Source organism: Macaca nemestrina, chromosome 10 (genome assembly GCF_043159975.1).
Source record: "Macaca nemestrina isolate mMacNem1 chromosome 10, mMacNem.hap1, whole genome shotgun sequence".
NCBI classification, from domain to species: Eukaryota; Metazoa; Chordata; class Mammalia; order Primates; family Cercopithecidae; genus Macaca; species Macaca nemestrina.
This window is the reverse complement of record NC_092134.1, coordinates 1,403,949-1,424,421: the sequence shown is the minus strand read 5'-3', so window position 1 is coordinate 1,424,421 and position 20,473 is coordinate 1,403,949. Positions and strand designations below refer to the sequence as shown.

General features: G+C 53.3%; 1 long non-coding RNA gene across 1 annotated transcript; it reads right to left on the bottom strand.

Moving 5' to 3' along the window:
• Window positions 1–15,041: 15,041 nt before the first annotated feature.
• LOC139356508 (uncharacterized) lies at window positions 15,042–17,356 on the bottom strand. The gene is made up of 3 exons (XR_011608466.1): window positions 17,095–17,356; window positions 16,068–16,250; window positions 15,042–15,148 (listed from the first exon to the last, which is right to left on the bottom strand). It is a non-coding gene; the product is annotated as an uncharacterized lncRNA (long non-coding RNA).
• Between the last annotated feature and the right edge of the window lie 3,117 nt (window positions 17,357–20,473).

The window sequence follows — 20,473 nt, the reverse complement described above, 5'->3', positions numbered from 1 at the left end:
TCCTTCTGCCCGTCCACTTATCTGAACATATACCCAGGTTACTATCCATTCTTCTCTCATCCATCCATCCATCCTTCCATTCATCCATCCGTCCATCCACTTATCTGAACATATACCCAGGTTATTATACATCTTTCTCTCTCTTTCATCCATCCATCCATCCATCCATCTGCCCATCCATTTACCTGAACTTATACCCAGGTTACTATCCATTCATCTCCCTTCCATTAATCCATCCATTCATCCATCCATCCATCCGTCCATCCACTTATCTGAACATATACTCAGGTTACTATACATCCTTCTTTCTTCCATCCATCCATCCATCTGTCCATCTGTCCATCCATCATCCATCTACCTTCTCATCCATTTATATACCTATCCCCCATTTAACCAATCATCTGGATTTTAACCAATTATACCATTTGTCCTGCAATTATCCAGTCATCCATTGCACACCCATCCCTGTTTGCACGAATTCTCCATGTATTTGTCTGCCCACTTGCTCCTCTGTTGCTTAATGACCCCGTCATCCATCTCTGGTTGCCTCTGCCCATCACCTGACAGCACCAGCTATTTCCCTGGAGACTTTACCAAACACTAGAATAAGGATGGATTGATGAATGCATGGTACCTGGCCAGCATCAGAGGGAGCTTGATGAGTATATTAGGGCTAGGACGTATCTGTCCATGTTTGTCACTGGCCTATTTCTTACCTTGACATTTCCACTGGAGGGAGCCTGGAAAAGAAAGTGAGATTTATGCCTCCTGGTCTAGGAGCTACTGTCCTTCCATGATAAGAGAAGCAATATGGTCACTTAATCAGATGCCACTTTGTTTAATTGCCACATGATCACACCAGAACCACTGTTCCTCCCTGGACCCAGCCTCTGCTCCCCAGGGGAGTCAATGAGCCGCCTGAGGGGCACCCGACACATGATGGGCAGAGATGGGAGGAGACGCGCAGAGCAATTTGCTTTACCCTGGGGCTGGGAATGCTGTGAAGTCTGGCTAAGGGTTTCTGTCCACTGATGGTGCTTTTCACGCGATGCATGTGGTTCTGCTCCTGCCTGAGTCCGCCCTGAGTCTGCCTTTCTTCTACACCCGGAGCCCCTTCCATGCAAATGTGCCTTTCCTGACAGCCAGGCTCGTGTGAACAGAGGAGAACTAAGCAGCCACATACAGGGTGGTGGAAACATGTCTTCTCTGGAAACATCAGCCTTCGCCCCCACACCAGGGAAGTGCTTTGAGTTTCACTGTCCTAGATGCCTTGCTGTGGGCTGTCCGCAGGCCTCTCTCTGATGGATAATACATTAAATCGTTCTTAGAATAGGCCCCAAAGGGATTTGCTCGGATGAGAAAGAAGCACCAGGGGGGCTGGGAGGGTGTGCAGACCTGAGAGGTGAATCTGAGAATATCCAGGAGCTGCCACTCCCCCTGCAGGGGCGACCACGGGAGGTGCAGGAGGGGACCACGGGAGACCAAGGAAGGGACCACGGGAGACCCAGGAGGGAACCACAGGAGAGCCCAGGGCTGGAGGTGTGGGTGAGGAGTGAGTGCAGGAAGGGGCTGAAGGTAACCATGGAATCCTCTTCTACTTTCTTCCAGGCCCTCTTGGGCCCTGTTTCTAGGGCTCTGTACCCAGATCGATGAGAGGAAGATGGTGCCATTCATGGAAATAACAGGAATAGGTGTGTGAGGAGGAGCTGGCAGGGTGGGAGGTGAAGGCTCTGTCTGGGGAAACCACTCAGTGAGGAGCGCCTGGACATGGCCTCAGCTCCCACCCTCCGGACACCCACTCTGTTCTACCAAGTTGAAGGTAGAGACACCTTTCTCTTGGCAACAGGAGGTCCAGCAGGGCTTTTTCTGTTACTGTAACCCCCGTACACACACACACACACACACACGCACACACACACACGCGCACACACACACGCACACACACACGCGCACACACACACGCGCATGCGCACACACACGCACACACGCGCACACGCGCACACACACACACACACACACACGCACACACACACACACACGGCTTAAGAAGAGATGGAGACGGACCCAGTGAGTACAACAATCACTCACTCTGGGCCTGGACAGGACCGGGGAGGGCAGGCACGGACAGGACCAGGGAGGGCGGGCACGGGCGGGAGGATTGCTTGCCTGATGGGGAGGCTGTGTAGGAGTGAGTGCTGACTCAGCTAAACACAGTGAGGGTCTCTTGGGGATCCTGTGTGAACATCAGGGTCCCTGCAGGAGAAGGAGACCAGTATCCCACCCCATGCTGGACGCATGATGAGCAGAAGAGCCACAGGCCACCTGCGGCCGGCAGCCCTGTGCCAGGAGGGCTGGGAAGGGCTGCACAGTCGTCCTCTGAGGGGTCAGCCTGAGTCTAGAGCTGGTGCCAGCTCCCATCTGTAGACTCAGGAGAGGTAGACCACACGGCAGGCCCTGAAGGACCCCAGTGTGCGGGACCACCCTCCACCCCAACGTGCCCTTGGGTGGCCACAAGGGGATCGTCCAGCACAGCCCCAGGCAGCCCGAGGCCGTCCCTGGTGGACACACTGGAAGGCGGGTGGGCCTGGAAGCAGCCAGTCGGTGACTATCTCCATTCTGCAGCAGCGTCTGCAGAATAAGGGTGGTGAGGGGACAGATAAGGGTGGTAAGGGGACAGATGAGGGTGGTGAGAGGACAGATGAGGGTGGTGAGGGGACAGATGAGGGTGGTGAGAGGACAGATGAGGGTGGTGAGGGGACAGATGAGGGTGGTGAGGGGCTCTGAGAGCACTGTGCATGACCAGCAACAGACTCTCCAGTCCCTGGGCTCATGTGGGGACATTGATGGTGCTCAGCTCTTGTGTCTTCCCTCTAGGAATCCACCCTGCAGGAAATACACCTGTGGGAGCTAAGGCGTGGACTACAGGATGTCCTCCCTGGCTCTGTGGGGTTCAGGGTCACATTGAACTGCCCTGGATTCCATCAGCAGAAAGCAGATTAGGTGAACGACACCGCATCTCTACCACAGAACGCTGGCAAAAAAAAAAAAAAAAATCGATTAGTTTTAGGGGGGTTCTGTGTGCTCTGATGTTGAAGGATTCCATGGGCTAAAGCTCCACCTGGGAACTGGACTTGACCCATCAAGCACTGTTTGCAAGCCCTGCCCAGGTGGCGGGGCTGGTGACCCTGCTGCTGCATCGACCCCTGCAGTTCTAAGGGGACACGGACCAGCCAAGTACTTCTCGGTGAGGTAGAAACGAGTCCCGGGCAGGTGTTACCTTGCTGGAGAGTGGGCAGGAAGGGAGGGCATCTCTAGCTCTGAAGACTCCACACACAGGTGAGGGGTGGGCATAGGGGGTGGGGTGGAAGGAAGCTCTGATGCAGGTGTTTTCCTTGGTTCTGTACCAGCCAGCCCTGGGGGCATCAATCTGACTCCGTCCCCAGGGCTCTGCTAGCTGGTCAAGGCCAATGTCCAGCCTTCTGGATCATGTTCAGGCTTTCACCTTCATCCCTGCCGTCCTCACCTCACCTGTGGAAGCCTTTTCACTCAGACCTTGGGTGAGGTGGTCCCTTCTCCACCCCAGTCCCTCCAGTGGGTAGGACCTGGGGTGTCTGTGCTGAGCTGAGGAGCCCGAACACAGAGCCTCCTGGGAGGGCATTCTGGACACATCCCTCAGCCGTCCCTGCCGTGGGCAGCAGCTGCTTCCGTGGGTGGGTGCTGGGAGGAAACTGGGAGGGGTCTCCAGTCTGGAGGTGCTCCTTGTAAACTGGAGGTTTGTCAAAGCATCTCCGTCTCCCCCTCTGATGTCTTCTCCATATTTAGGACTCTGTGGTTGAAGGAGACAAAAAACTCAACTCAAGCCAACTGAAGGGTCCAGGGTTGTGCACTTTCAGGTACAGCTTGATGGAGGGACCCGGGAGAAGCCCCCAGGACCTCTCTGTCTCTCTGTGTCTGTCTCTCTGTCTCCTTCTCTCTGACTCTGCTCCCTGTCTGGCTCCTCTCCTGGTTGAGCTCAGCCACGTGGGGCCAACCCCTCCACCTGCAGTGCCAAGCCCACTCCCCTCCTCTCAGGGACATTTATGAAGAGATGCGTCTTCCCAGTCCTCTGTCAAAGCCCAGATGTGGGTCCCTGTGGCTTTCACTGTCTGGGGCTTGTGTCTATCCAGCACCAGGTGCCCTGATCAAGATGCTGTGATTGGCCAGGTCTCATCAACATCCATCCCAGAGCTGGGACAGACGCGTGATCTGAGAACTGGGGGTGTCATTTCCATGGGAAATCAGTGCGCTGTTGGTGGAATAAGAGGGAAAGGTTCTCGGGGCACCATAAAAAGCAGATGCAAGCACTTGGTGACATTGAGAGCTGGGTTGAGTTCCCTGGCAGGTTTTAATTGTAAAAGAGCTTCCGAGGGGCAATGCTTACCTAGAGGAGGGGAGGTGTGCCCCTGGGATCTGGCACTGTACTTGGTTGCAGAGGAGACATTTTGGGGTGGGTACAGGGGAACTCCAAGTCTGAGAGTCGCTCTGTGAAGGGGAAGGGTTGAGTTGAGCTCAGGCTGGGGAGGGGCCTCTCAGCTGCAGAGCATAGTGTGAACACAGTTGCATATCATTATAGGATTAGAAAATGAGATTCCAGAACCAAGCAGCCTTCCCTCTCTGGGTGCCAGCAGTGAGCGTCTGTTACTGAAGCAGTGATATGGCCCTCGGCACAGTCAAGAATTGTGCCATTTGGGAGGCAGGAAATCGTTTCCAGGAGAGTGCTCCATGCAGATGGCTAAGCATCTGGCCCTGGAGAATCTGCAAATGCTGAAAACTTCAGGATTTAAAAGAAACCCAAACTTGTTCCCAACCCTTCCCTGAGCCTTTTCTCCTTAGAGACAATGGAATGGGCTAGAATGTGCTCAAGGATGCAGAATGCTGAGCAGGAATCTTCAGGATGAACAGCAGAGAGGCGATGGGGTGGGGAGAATTTCCCAGCCATTTCCAAACCTGTGGGAAGTTCCAACTGGTAACATATTTCAGATATGTTCAGAATTGACCACAGACCACACAGACTGGAGTATGGGCCAATCAAGATGAAGGATTTGCCAATCAGGATGGAGCATAGACCAATGAGGATGGATCATGAACACAAAGATGGATCATGAGCTAATCAGGATGGAGCATGGGCCAATCACAATGGAGCACCGTCCAATCAGGCTGGAGCATTTTTCAATCAGCATGGAACACGAGCCAATCACAATGGACACCTGTCTAAAGACCCAGCACGGAGGGAGCACTGTGTCCAGCTGAATGTCCCTCCTGGTGCTGCACTCACCAGGCCCTTCCCCTTCTTATCCCACCACCCCAGGCTGTGGGTCAGGAGACAGAGGTGCCTGGAGGAGACAAGACCAAACCCCACTTCTGCCTGTGCAATGGGACACCCACGCAGAGAGAGGACAGTGGGGGACAGAAGGACAGGAGCCCAGGGATGCGCTGCGTCTGTCTGTCCAGATATCTGTCTGTGCAGGAGCCCAGAGACCTCAGGCAGCCTCAGGCCTCCAAGCTAGCATTTGTGCTTCTCAGATCTGGGGTCGACTCCAGGACAAGCTGATACTTACAGACACAGAAGGTGATTTAAATGTGTCCCCAGGAGCTGACAAGGTAGTCTGGGGTGAATTCATTTGTAAGAGTCTGTTGACATTCATTGTAAAAGATGCGTACTTCTCACTGGTCCTCACATGTCTCATCCCTGAGACGGAGAGGGAGAACATCATTTTAATTGCCATACGGTATGTGTTTCCTGAAGACTTTATGGCTGCTTTGCAGTTTACCATCGAGGGGTAGATTTATAGCACTGTCTGCGGGTCCTTGCCTGTGCTGGGCTCGTTGTCAGGTTGTGGGTAAAATGGAGAGGGTCTAAGGGGCGCGCCTTTGCCACCCAGGCATCTCCAGAGCTGACCTGCGGCTCAGGGCCAGAGGCAGGCCAAGGACAGTTCAACCAGCGGTCAGAGTCAGAGTCCCGGCCTTCCAGGCAGGTCCAAATCCCAGTGCGACCCTGACAGCTGTGCTATGTGACCCCGGAGCCATCCTCACCACTGACATGTTTCCCTCCTCTCTAAAGCAGGGAAACCGATGCTGTCCCAGGGACACCACTCGGCAGCCATTCCCCCAGTGCCTGGAACAGGCCGCTGAGGACCGCCCTTCACCCAGCCTCAGTCCACGTGGTTCGGGGACATCCCCAGTCCAGGGACAGATCACATGACCGAGTCACAGCCAATCAACACACGGCTGTCCCAGGGCACGTGATTGGCTCAGGCATAGGGGTGTGACTCCATCAGAGCCAATCAGATGCAAGGAAACGGGCTGAGAGGCTCTGGCCTTTCTCATTGCCTGTGACCTGAGGGGGCGTGGCACAGGTTGCTCCCCTGGGACCAGTGGACAGAGCCTGCTTGATACTGGAGTCCACGTGGAAGAAGCAGAGCCAGGGGTGGAGCAGGCCTTGGTGATTGTGACCTGAGCCCTGGATACACCCAGACCTCAAATCAGGTGGCTCTGCCCCTCCCCTAGATTCAACCATTCATCCCCGTTTGGGGTTTAGGTTCTTCCAGTGGGGTTTGTGTCACTAACACCAATGAGGACAAGATACGTCTATTTCAGAAACAGGAGGTGATGAGGGTGCCTGGCCACAAGAATTCTTAAATAGGGGCTTCTGTTAGTATACGGAGCTCTCCTGCTGCCGGGGTGTCCCTCATTTCCCCGAGACAGAGCAGGTAGAAGGACCCCCTTCAGCCCCATGATATCCGGATGGAAGTGCGAGTCTCCGGTGTGGGCGTTGTCCTCCCCAGTGCTGGTGTTGCTGCACTGCCCCCGGCCCCAGCCTGGCCAGGGTCCTCGTAAGGCTCCCCCCCGGGTCTCCTTGGTGGGCGTTCCTCTTCCTGCCAAGTTCATCCCAGGCCTCCTCCTCTCCACCTGCTCCCGTTCCCCAGGAGTCAGCTCCTGTGGCTCGAACACCTTCTACTGCTGCTGACCACGCATCTGAAGGAGCCTCGCCCACACCCCTGCTATATCACGCTGACTTTCACCTATTTCATTTTTTTTCCCTTATCACCACCCAGTGCTTTACCGCGGATTATTCTGGTTACTCTTTGTCTGCAGCACAAACAAGCCCAAAGAGGGACAGGACTTGGTCTTGGTCTGTCTCAGTTGTCCCCTATTTGTTGAATGGAGAAATAGATTGATGAATGAACAAAATGACTGATGGATAGATGGATAAGTGGGAGGATGAATTAATGGATGAATGCATAGGTAAATGAATGAATGAATGGATGGATGAGTGGGTGAATGGATGAATGGACAGAAAAAGGAATGGATGGATGGATGAGTGAATAATGGAAGAATAGACGAATGGATGAATGGATAGGTGGATGGATGGATAGACGAATTGATAGGTGAAAGAGTGGATGGATGGATGGACGGATGGATGGGTGAATGAATGAATGGATGAGTGAATGGATAGATGGATACAAATTTGCAGAGCTCAAATTCTCCTCTCAAATGAGTTTTCTGAGTCCTTCCCACTCTCACTGGCTCGTGGTCACCTGCCCAGTGTCCTGTCTGCTGTGTCCCCACAACGCCAGGAGGACCCTGTGGCCTGCACTGGTCAGCGAAGGCTTCTTGGAGGAGGGGACTCAGGCAGAGTATGGAGGAGAGAAGAACTTGGGGGTGGGGTGGGGACACAGCCAGCAGATGGTGGGGAGGGGGCTCCATCCCCAGGTGGTGGGTGGGGTCTCACAGCCTCCCTGTGGCTCTGTTGGATCTGGGAGAGTGCTGGTAGCTAAAAATGCTTTTTCCCAAAAAGTCTGTAACTGGGAGACAGAAAGTAGGGCAGGTTCACAGTCCAGCAGGAATGAGGCCAGGAAGAAAACAGGATCCAAACCCGAGCATGTGCTGCTCATTTGCATATCATTTGTATGGAATTCTTAGTGCTCCTCCTCTCCCCACCGCCTCCCTGCCACCTTCTCTGGGACTGAACTCACAGCGGGGCTTGTCTCAGCCCCATCAGACACCAGAGCAGGCACAGGCAGCACCATGAACACAGACGGGTCCCCAGTGAGTGTGGCCCTGAAGAGAGAAAGGGCCTCCTGGGGCTGGGCCATTTCCCAGTGGGCTCAAGAAGACAGAGGGGGCCTTGGACTGGGGACAACCAGCAAGCCTGGTATGCCCCTGCTGAGACTGCCCTGCTGAGTCTATTGTTAGGGTACCCTTTGTTTGCCTGACCACGGGGGGCCTGCAGGACAGGAGGGTCTGGGGACAGCCTTAGGACAGGAGGGTCTGGGGATAACCTCAGGACAGGAGGGTCTGGGGACAATCTCAGGACAGGAGGGTCTGGACCCCTTCTCCACTTCCTTCCTTGAAGTTTCTTGTGTGAGAAAGGAAAGAGCTACCCAGGCTGCACCACAGGAACTGTGAGGCCATAACTGGGGCTGCAGGGGTGTGGAAGTTGTGGTGCAGGGACAGAACCTGGCCCAGCCTCTGGAACAGAGGATGGGGAGCTTCCTGGGCCCTCTCCTGTCCCTGAAGTCCACAGCCCATGGGTCAGAACAGGTCACAGGGCACAGGCACAACCCCCTGCAGGGATCAGGGGCCCTGGGGAGCACACAGGCCCTTGGGGAGGACAAGGGCCTCCTCTGCTGCCACTGAATGGCACAGGTTCTGTAGGGCAGGTGTAGCCCCTGTGGGGCACAAGCAGAGAGTGAAACCCTCTAACACAGGCTGGGGAGGGACCCCAGGCAGCTGTGTGGGGAGTGTAAGGCCTGGGTGCAGGCAGCAGCCTGGGGTGTGTCCCGCAGGACCCCAAGGAGAGGCCACGAGTGCGGAAAAGAACCCCAGGGCAAATTGAAGAAGAGCGGCACTGGGACGTGTCTCCCGCTAAGGTTATTCAAAGGTGGAAGCACAGGGACATCCTGAAAAGCTGCGCAGGAGCTCCAGGCTTGGGCTCGGCTGCCTGGAAGAAGGGAGGTGCTCCGTGCTTGGAGGCCAGAGGATGAGGGCGAGGCAGGCTAAGGAGGAAATCATGGCCCAGCCTGAGCCTGGGGCAAGGCCTGGCTGGGGAAACTGCTGGCTCAGGAGCAGAGCATGGGAGGAGAAGTACAGCCGGCCCCTGCTCTTGAAGCCTCTGGGAGGTCGGGAAGTGCATGAAAGCACCGCTGAGCCTCGGGTTCTCCATCTGCACAGTGGGCAGGATGATGCCGGGCCCTTCTTCCCTAGAAGGAACTTTTTAGGCACAAATGAGGAAATAACATAGAAAGACTTGGAGGCTTTGCCAACACAAGGCAGGAGACCACTCCAAGGTAGGATGACTGCTATTTTAACTGGCTGTAATTGAATGTAATGTCTCATTTTCATGATTTGGATTGGAGGTGGAAATATTAATTTACGAATCATCTATCCTGCAGCCAAGGGACCTCCCTGATGGCAGCTTCTCCCGTTCCCTGTAACTGCTGTGACTGATGAGCCGTTAGCAGGGTTGGGAGGGATGGAGCCTCGGACATCATGTACTCCCTTCTGCTTGTGAAATAACTCAGGACCTGGGGCTGCTTCTCGGGCCTGGGCCTAGTCTCCCGTGCCCAACGTGGTGCTGGGCGTATCTGCTGTCTCTGGGGAGACAGACACAAAGCAGAAAGGCAGGAGAAGGAAAAGGTGTCAGCCCAGGCGCTCCTGTCCCACTCCGGCCTGCAGGCCACCTCCCTCTGCCCATCCCGGAAGGACGTGTCTTCCTCTTAAACACCTGAGCCAAGAGGCTGGGGTGCACCTTCCCCTCCGCCCTCGTGCTCAGCTGCGTGGCTGCGTTGAGGGGGTTTTTCTGTCTCTGCCATTAAACAAATCCTGGCAGGTTAATTAGCTACGGGAGGTTTCAGGTGCTTTCGTTTTCAGAAGAAGTCAAAACAAGCACTTATTATGCTTGGAACAAGCCTCGCTTTCTAATGAAAAGAGACTGCAACTGGATCGTCAAACAAATGTAAACAAACAGATCAATAAACATGCGTGCACACACGTGTTCACAGAGGACGATTTGAAGGTGGAACGTGAAATGAGAGCCCGCACGGAGGTCCAGCCATGAGATGTGCGGGGGCCAAGGGCGCAGGGCCAGGGCCAGGAGGATGTGCAGTGGAGCCGAGTTAATGTTACTGCTGTGCCCTAAGAAACGGGGAGGGGAGGGGAGGCAGGTCTGGAACCACCTAGGAGGCAGATTTGGCTGATTTGTTTCAGGAATCCTTTCTGCCTTGTGATTTAGGCGTCAACGTTTCCTTCTCCTCTTTCTGCTCCTCCTCCCTCCAATAAATCAGTGCACACACAGGTGGCACTGGCTCAGGGCCCATCGAGGGCCAGTGTCCTGGGCCCTGCAGGGCATGTCTGTGGGAGGGGCCACTAGGGTCAGGGGACAGGGCCGTGGGGAAAATCTGCCCCGTGGACGGATTTGACCACAACCACGCTGTTCTTCTGGGGAATCAAGGCGGAGCCTTCCCTTGTCCCTGGGACAGCAGGGGCTTCCCCGGGTGGTGGCCTCTCAGGGGCCCCTCCCCAGCGTGCTTCCTGCCCTCCCACTGCTCTGATCAAGTTCCTCCCGCCCACCTGCTGATTTCATTCCTGTTCCCCTCATCGTCCTGGGCGGGGCCTTCCTGCGCTGCTCCCCTAACCCTGAGGAGCTTGACCAGCCACTGGGGCCTGGCCCTCTCCAGGGCCCTGAAATCTGCTGCCGCTTCCTGGGTGGCGATGGCGTGACTGTCCCAGGATGAGCAGATGTGGGACCCCGTGGCAGAACTACAGTTGTTTCTATGTTTCCATCGTGCCCTAAATCCAGCCAGAAGCAGCGTGAAGATACCTGGTGCGGAATGTCCCGCCGACAGCACGCTGCTGAGCAGACGCCTCGGAGGAGCATCTTTATCTTGGATGGGCTCAGAGGACCCTCAGAGTCCAACACACACCTCTCCAGAATCCATTCAGGCGTCTGCAGGCTGGAGACTGAGGGCAGAGGAAACAATGCCCATGGGATCATCACCCAGCTCAGCAAATGCTCATCAACCCCTTTCTGCACACGGCACTGCGCTGGGCACCTGGGCGCTTTAGAGGGTGAGATGTGGTCTTTGAATCTGGAGAGTCATCGCTTGGTTGTGAGCCACACCATAGCTCCTCAACAGAGAAACAGTGAGGAGGCATCATCAAACAGAAGAATCTCGAAGACGAGGCAGGAGCATTGAGGTACCGCCACCGCCTCCAGCCAACTCTCGCCGCAGCTGATAAACGTGCAGTATTGGCGTTGTCGGGAACTGGCTTTCTGGGGCCTCTGTCACCTCCCGTCTTGGCGGAGCTTGTGATTGAGCCTGTTCGCAGGACACCTTTGTGCTCGACACAGTTTCCTGTCGTGATCCAGAAACTCACTGAATTTAATCTAAGACTGCTTTTGTTGCGAGTTTCCTGGGGCTTGGGAGGGGATAATCAGGAGTGGTGCTGCTCTCGGGGAAATGAGAAAACTGTGTCAGTCCGGGCTCGGCTTCAGCTTAAAGTGGCAGAAATGCGGCTGGCACTGGTGTAGGTCAGGGAAGTCCACATGAGGGGAAGAGCGAGGTGTGACTGGGTCTCTGTGGGGCTGGAATAGGGAGCGGGAGCTCAGCACGGCGCTCTTGCGTCTTTCTCTGTGCAAACTTGGTTCCTCCCCTCACACTGGCTGAGCCTCACACTGACCACTGTGGACCCCATTCCTCTGGCATAACAGATACGTGGGTAACCGACTCCAGCATTCCCTCCATGATGTCTGTTCACTGTCCTTGTAGATCTCAAAAGAGCTAGAAGAGAAGAATGTGAATGTTCCCCGCAGAAAGGAAAGATAAACGTTTGGGGTGATGGGTATCCCAAGCATCTTGATTTGATCACTACGAATTATAGGAATGTATCAAATATCACACGCACCCCCAAAATATGTACATCTATTTTGCTTAATTTTTTTTTTTTTTTTTGAGACAGAGTTTGGCTTTTCTTGCCCAGGCTGGAGTGCAGTGGTGTGATCTTGGTTCATTGCAACCTCTGCCTCCCAGATTCAAGCGATTCTTGTGCCTCAGCCTACCTAGTAGCTGGGATTACAGGCACACACAACCACAACCGGCTAATTCTTGTATTTTTAGTACAGACAGGGTTTCACCATGTTGGCCAGGCTGGTCTTGAACTCCTGACCTTGTGATCCACCCGCCTAGGACTCCCAAAGTGCTGGGATTACAGGCATGAGCCACCACACCCTGCAGGCCAATGCTTCATAGGGTGTAAACAATCGGAGGCCTCTAAAGGGCACCTGGGGGTGTTAGCAAATTCTTTTAGCTTAATAAAAACCCTGAAGAACACTGTAATTGGGGCTCTTGAGCAGCTTGCGATCCCACTCCCCCTCTGTGGAGTGTACTTTTGCTTCAATAAATCTCTGCTTTTGTTGCTTCCTCCTTTTGTTACTTTGTTCTTTTGTTGCTTTGTTTTTTGTTGCTTTGTGCTTTTCATTTAATTCTGTGTTCAGTGTGCCAAGAACCTGGACAACTCACAGTCAAGCCCTTCCATCTGGTAACATCTCCTTCGAGTTGTTTCGTCGTTGAACTTGAAGCTTGCCTCTAAGAACTTGCGTCTTCCTTCAGCATGGACACCCATGGCTGCCTGCAAATCGTTACACAGATTCGCATAAACTGCAGCGGGTTCACATAGTGGCAGCCGCATCTCATGAACCACTGCTCACCCCCGCCACTTGTGTCATAGGAAGAGACAACATGTGACCCTTGTTCCTTGAAAGGGTGACCATGCACACACACATGCATGCACACTCATTTACACACATGCTCACACTCATGCCCACTCACATTCATGTGCACACACTCATCCACTCATTTACACACCCTCACACCCATGCACACTCAGTTATGCACACATACTCATTTACACACATGTGCTCACACTCGTGCGCACTTTCATCTCATTTACACATGCTCACACTCGTGCCCACTCACACTCATGCACATGCTAACACTCTCATTTGCACACACACACATGCACACTTGCACGCTCACTCACACATGTTCACATTCATGCCCACTTGCACTCATTTATACATGCATGCTCACACTCATGCTCACACATTTTACACATACATGCTCACAATCATGCCACTCACACTCATGCACACACTCACACACTTATTTACAAACCCACACTTATGCACACTTGCACACTCATTTACAAACTCACTCATGCACGCATGCACATTTGCACACATGCATGCTGACACTCATGCCCACTCACACTTGTAGACACATGCACACTCACACAGTCATTTACACACTCATACCCACTCACACACACACTCATGTGCACATTTACAGGAACATGCTCACACACATGCCCTCATGGCCACTAACATTCATGCATGCACTCACACTCATTTATACACAAGCTTATACCCATGCCCACTCACATTCATGCACATATGCACACACTCACACACTAATTTACACACACGCTCACACTCATGACCACTCACACTTGTGCCACACATGCACACTCAAACATCCTCACACACACTCACATACATGCACACTCACACACATTCAGGCACCCTCACACATATACACTCACATTCACTAACACAGCATGCACACGCACAATCACAACCACATGCACACTTACACGCTCACTGCCCTGCACACTCTCACACACGCTCGCACCCACACACTAACACACGTGCACACTTACACTCTCACAAACATGCACACTCACACGCTCACTCATCCCCGTGCTCACCCCCCCACACACACACACACAGGTTTGAGAAGTCGCCTCCCATGCTCACCCCCCCCGACACACACACACACACACACACACACAAACACACAGGTTTGAGAAGTCGCCTCCCATGCTCACCCCCCCACACACAAACACACACAGGTTTGAGAAGTTGCCTCCCATGCTCACCCCCCCACACACACAGGTTTGAGAAGTCGCCTCCCATGCTCACCCCCCCACACACACAGGTTTGAGAAGTCGCCTCCCATGCTCACCCCCCCACACACACACAGGTTTGAGAAGTCGCCTCCCATGCTCACCCCCCCCACACACAGGTTTGAGAAGTCGCCTCCCATGCTCACCCCCCCCCCCACACACACACAGGTTTGAGAAGTCGCCTCCCATGCTCAACCCCCCCCACACACACACAGGTTTGAGAAGTCGCCTCCCATGCTCACCCCCCCCCACACACACACACAGGTTTGAGAAGTCGCCTCCCATGCTCAACCCCCCACACACACACACAGGTTTGAGAAGTCGCCTCCCATGCTCACCCCTCCCACACACACACACACAGGTTTGAGAAGTCGCCTCCCATGCTCACCCCCCCCCCCACACACACAGGTTTGAGAAGTCGCCTCCCATGCTCACCCCCCCACACACACAGGTTTGAGAAGTCGCCTCCCATGCTCACCGCCCCCCCCCCACCCACACACACAGGTTTGAGAAGTCGCCTCCCATGCTCACCCCCCCCACACACACACAGGTTTGAGAAGTCGCCTCCCATGCTCAACCCCCCCCACACACACACACACAGGTTTGAGAAGTCGCCTCCCATGCTCACCCACCCACACACACACAGGTTTGAGAAGTCGCCTCCCATGCTCACCCCCCCCACACACACACACACAGGTTTGAGAAGTCGCCTCCCATGCTCACCCCCCCACACACACACAGGTTTGAGAAGTCGCCTCCCATGCTCACCCCCCCACACACACAGGTTTGAGAAGTCGCCTCCCATGCTCACCGCCCCCCCCCCCCCACACACACACACACAGGTTTGAGGAGTCGCCTCCCATGCTCACCCCCCCACACACACACACACAGGTTTGAGAAGTCGCCTCCCATGCTCACCCCCCCCGACACACACACACACACACACACACACAGGTTTGAGAAGTCGCCTCCCATGCTCACCCCCACCCCCCCCCCGCCCCCCCCCACACACACACACAGGTTTGAGAAGGTCGCCTCTACCTCCTTGCTTCTCCTCCATGTGTGCTGCCTTCTCCCAACATTTCCTCGTGGAGCCGGGCCTCAGCCACTGGCCCATGTTTCTGCACCTGGAGGAACCAATAACCTGGTTGGATGGAAAGAAGGTAATTTTGATCAGGGGAGACATTCTTCCTTCTGTACAACATCCCACTATTTGGGTTGCAACTTACTTGCCCTTCCCAAGATTGGCCTCTGTTGTGAGAATAACACTGCACAGGCAGCGTGATCTGGGAAAGAAGAAATTCCGTATTGTGTGAGTGCCCAGCTCTCTGGGCCACTACTGAGATTCTGGGGGGCTTTGGACCATTCTATGATCCACCCATCCATCCATTAATTGCGCTCCCATTATGTGCAAGGAAATGCTAGAGTTTTGGGTCCCCCAAAGAGGAGAAGAATTAGAGGTGCAATAGTCAGCATCAGCTAAGCTCTGCTTCAGTGACCAAAAAAAAACTGCCTTCGGTGGTGTAAAAGCATAAAGCTTCTGCCTGACGCATGCTGCACGGCCACCACATGCCAGCAGGGAGGCTCTGCCCACGGCAGGAGGACTTATGAACCCTGCTGGCTGCTGTGCCTGAAGGAAGGGGTGTCCCACGGAGTCTCACGTGGACAATTCGTTGCTTTGACATGGATATTGTGGTGTCATTTCCACTCAACACTCATTGGTCAGAGCCTGTCGCTGGCCCCACCCAACCACAAGGAGCCAGGACATGCAGTCTTTTCCTTGTGCCCAGAAGGGTGAGAACCAAACGTATCTGACGAGCATCACTGCTGACAGCATGTGGAGAGGCGGGACCACGACCACAGCTTCCCCACTGGGCCTTCCAAGGTACGCACCTGGCTCAGACTGGGAGCCCAGAGCTGGGAGCATCTTTCTACACCTATAGTCTCATCCTGAGACCCTTGCCAGAAAATGGGACCTGGTCCTGCTCCCTCTGTCTATCCACAGGCCTGTGGGGACCACATGGGGGTTCTTGTTGGTGATCTACACACAATGGGCCACTCACTTGTGACGGAGGCGTTGGCAATGCTCCTCACTTGCTCCCATGAGATAAGACGCCCCTGAGGGCCACAAGCGACTGCTTCCCCCTGGGCCAAGTAGTTGGTATTAAATGACTGGGATGTCCACTGACCACTGTCTGCATAGCCAGGACAGTGACCATGGAATAATCTTGAGGTCAGCATCTCAACTGCAATGAGAGAGTGAACTGAAACCTGGAAATCGCTTTTTAAACGTTTTACTTTTATTACTTTTTTTTTTTTTTTTGAAACAGAGCCTTGCTCTGTCACCCAGGTTGGAGTGCAGTGGCACAATCTCAGCTCACTGCAACCTCCGCCTCCTGGGTTCAAGCAATTCTCCTGCCTCAGCCTCCCAAGTAGCTAGGACTACAGGCATGTGCCACCACACCCACCTAATTTTTGTATTTTTAGTAGAATACAAGAATCCTCTTTCACCATGTTGGCCAGGTTAGTCTCAAACTCCTGACCTCAGGTGATCCACCTGTCTCGGCCTGCCAAAGTGCTGGGATGACAGGCATGAGACATCGTGCCCGCCCACTTTTACATTTTTTCAAATCATACATTCTTCGTTCATGCTCCTCTAAAACACTAGGGAGAAATGTGTCCCTTGCTGCTCCACCAAAGTGGGAGCCTTGTGACTGCACCTCCCCGCTCCTCTCTGTCCTCCTCCTCGCCATTATTTTTGCTTCTCCACCAAAGCAGTAGCCTTGTGACTGCACCTCCCCCCTCCTCTCTGTCCTCCTCCTCACCATTATTTTGGTGGATGCCCTGGTGCCTGGGTTTGTGTATGGTTCCCTCCATGGGAACGGCACAGGAGTCGCTGAACTCCTTGTCTCTCAGACACATAGCTTCCCCTTGGCTGGGCAGTGGCCTTGGCCAGTCCCATGCAGGATTGGGTGTGACAAGTGTGGGCCTTCACCAAGAATTCCCTTGGGTTCTAATGATAATGTCTTCTAATGATAATACTCAGTTATTTTCCAGAAATGTTGCCAGACACTCAGATTCCTCACTTACCTTCTACCCAGTGGTGGAAAGAATCGTGATCCAGGCAGATGTGGGTTCCTTCTCCACAGCTCACTGGCCGCGTCTTGGCTGAATGGTTGAACACTGTGGAGACCAAGGTCTCTCATCTGCACAGTGGCCTTACAGCAAGTAGCTCCTGGGCTATGGGGTGAGGGGCAGCAGCCGGTCAGCATGAGCAGAATTCAATTTGTCTTCCCCAAGCTCTGACCACGTTTCCCCCTAGAGGAGCCCCGGAGGCTGTGAGAGCTTGGAGTCCTCCAGAATCCTCTTTAGTTCCTTTCCCCAGGAGCAAAGGCCACTCCTTCCTGCCCAGAGTCGGGAACCTCGCTGGGATTGGGGGAAGAAGCTCTGGTTTGTTTTACTCCAGCATCCTTCTGGTCTGCAAGGAATTGGATTATAATTTTGAAACCATTTTTTGGCACTGAACAGGAATACAAACCAGGGTATTGTAAACATGCAGCATTCAGAAAACTGGGAGAAAATGGTTATTGTCATGTGTCATTTAGAAATATCGGATGCTGGGCCAGGCATGGTGACTCAGGCATGGTGACTCAGGCATGGTGACTCACACCTGTAATCCCAGCACTTTGGGAGGCCAAAGCAGGTGGATCGCTTGAGCCCAAGAGTTCAAGACCAGCCTGGCCAACCTGGCAAAACCCCAGCCCTACCCAAGAAAAAGTACAAAAATAATTAACTGGGTGTGGTAGTGGGTGCCTGTATTCCTAGCTCTCAGGAGGCTGAGGTGAGAGGATTGATTGAGCCTGGGAGGTTGAGGCTGCAGTGAGCCATGATTATACCACTGCACTGCAGTCTGGGTGACAGACGAGACCCTGTCTTAGAAAAGAAAAAACATACCAGAAGCTGTTCCTTTGACGTCAAGAACATAGTAAAGATGCCTGATATCACTGTCACAAACAGTATTTAATATAGGTCCCCCACCCAGGCCACAGTGTTTCTCTGGAAATGAAGAGGAATGTGGTGAGCAGGAAGGAAAGGACGGGGTGGAGTCAAGAATGACTTTCACTTTAATCTACAAATGCACAGTTGATATTTGCAATGATCTTGAATCCATGTATGGGGAAAAACAGCAAAAACAACGTCTTTGCTCTAGGGGATGGTGTGTGGCTGGGAGATTAAGGAAAGGGTCTATGTGAGAAGAGGGGCAGGGCAGGAGGAAATGGGGTTTGAAGGATCAGGCAGGATTTACCCATCACCCCTTTTTAGTAGTTATTTGAGGCATCACTTACACTCAGTAAAATAACAAATATTACGAGCACAGATGGATGGGACTTCACATATGTACAGGCCTTGTGACCACCCCCAAGTTAAGGCACAGACATCACCACCCCCAGGAAGCCCCTCACGCCCTTTCCAGTCCACACCCAGAGGTCACTGCTCCTGTGATCGGTTTCCACACAGTCTTGCCTGTTCAGAAACCTAAGTGACAGGAACTGGATATAAATGGAATTCTGTGACACGTAGTATTTCATGTCTCCCATTTTTTTTTTCTCAACATAATTTCTTAAGATTTCTCCCTAAAGCTGTCGTTCTCAGGAGTGATCGTAGAATAACATTGCATTGTATGAAGATTCTGCTCTTTGTTCTACATTTGCCTGGGTTGTTTCTGGGTTTCACTATTTTGAACAAAGCTATTGTGTCATTCTTGTGCAATTGCTTTTTGTAGACATATTTATGTATTTTTCTTATGTTCCCAGAAATGGATTTTCTGGGTCATGGGGTTGTTCTATGTGTAATCTTCTCAGAAGCCATCCAAGAGAGTGTCTTAGGGGTGTACCATTGCACACTCTTCCCACAGAACCCATCAAAGAGGGTGTCTTGGAGATGCACCATTGCACAATTCTCCACAGAACCCATCCAAGAGGGTGTCTTAGGGGTCCAACATTGCACACTCCTCCCAGCTACACACAGGAGTTGCAAGGGCCTCACTTGGTCTTCAGCAGGAGGTCAGCTGTTCCAATTCCAGCCATTCTTGTGGACATGTACTGGAGCCTGGCTATGGTTTAATTTGTACTTCCCTGATGCCTGTCGATGCTGCACAGCTGTCCCTGTGCTTATGAGACATGTGAGAATCCTCTTTTGTGAATTGACTAATCTAAGTTTTTGACCAATTTTAGTCATCACCTTAAAGCATCTAATTAATAGAGTCTCAGGTCACACACTCATGATTCTAAAATCTGGACAGAGCAGAGTGTAGAGAACACTTTCTCTGTTCTGTGAGTTTATCTTTGCTTAAAGCTGCATCTGTTTAAGTCTGCATAGCTCCTCCCCTCTCCCAAACCCGGTTTCCTCTTGTGTGAAATAGCGCAGGCCATGACTGAGTGCTGCTCTCCTGCAGCATCTGGGCAGGTGTGGCTCCCCTGGCTGGGCCTTGGAAGCCTCTGGAGGCTCTGGGTTGATTCCTTTGCCTGTCAGTCAGTTTGCTGAAGGGCAGGATTGGAGGTGGGAGGGGCACTCGGCCTTCAATTGCAGAGGGAAGCTGCCCAACCTCCCTGAGATGCCATGAGGCTGAATCAGGAGAGTCTGCGAGTCCTTCAAGAGGTGGCCACGGTGCAGAGAGTTGAATTCCAGGAAAAATCCCATTTCCTTCCCTGGCTCAGCCAGAGAGCAGACAGAGGGCAGGGGCCTGAGATCTCTTGGTGTGTGCAGTGCTCAGCCTTTTGTGCAGTCAGGGATTCCGTGGCCCCCTCACCCTTCACAGGGGAGGAGCAGACATTTGACTGCAGATGTGAGTAAAGGGTTGCTGGGTTGGAGGTGATGGAGCTGCTGTCCCCACTGAGAGATGTATCCCATCCATGGCCCTGTGGCCAGGTTCATTGTGGGGTGATCCCCTGCCCCCATGGTGCCTGTGCACTAAACACATAAACTTCTCTGCCCAGGATGCCACAAAGCCCATACCCTCATTTTGGAACTCAGCGTCTTCTCATCCCTGTCCTGGGACTCAAATTCATTGCTCACAGAAGTTCAAGGCAGAGAGAGATATGGGTGAGAATAATGGCAGTTTAAGCTCCCATCTCTGAACACATTTGACATTGTGATGAGGCAGGTTCAGCAATACACTAGAAGTGATTGATATCAACAGGAGAAATTCCCGTCTTCCAAGCCAGCTCTGCACTCTTATCCCAGGTACCACATCAGCAGCAGGAAAACAAAGAGAGGCACAGGCAGCCCGGTGCCACATTCTGGGGGTGAATCCACTGCAGGAAATGCTGCCACAATTAGCTGAGAAACCATACAGGTCTGTCCCTGGGGGTCAACCGGGGGCTCTGCAGAGAGGACCCTGAGCAACAATCAGTTATGGGACAGAAGGGACCCTCCCATGGCCCCTAAGCAGATACCTCTCATGGTGAAG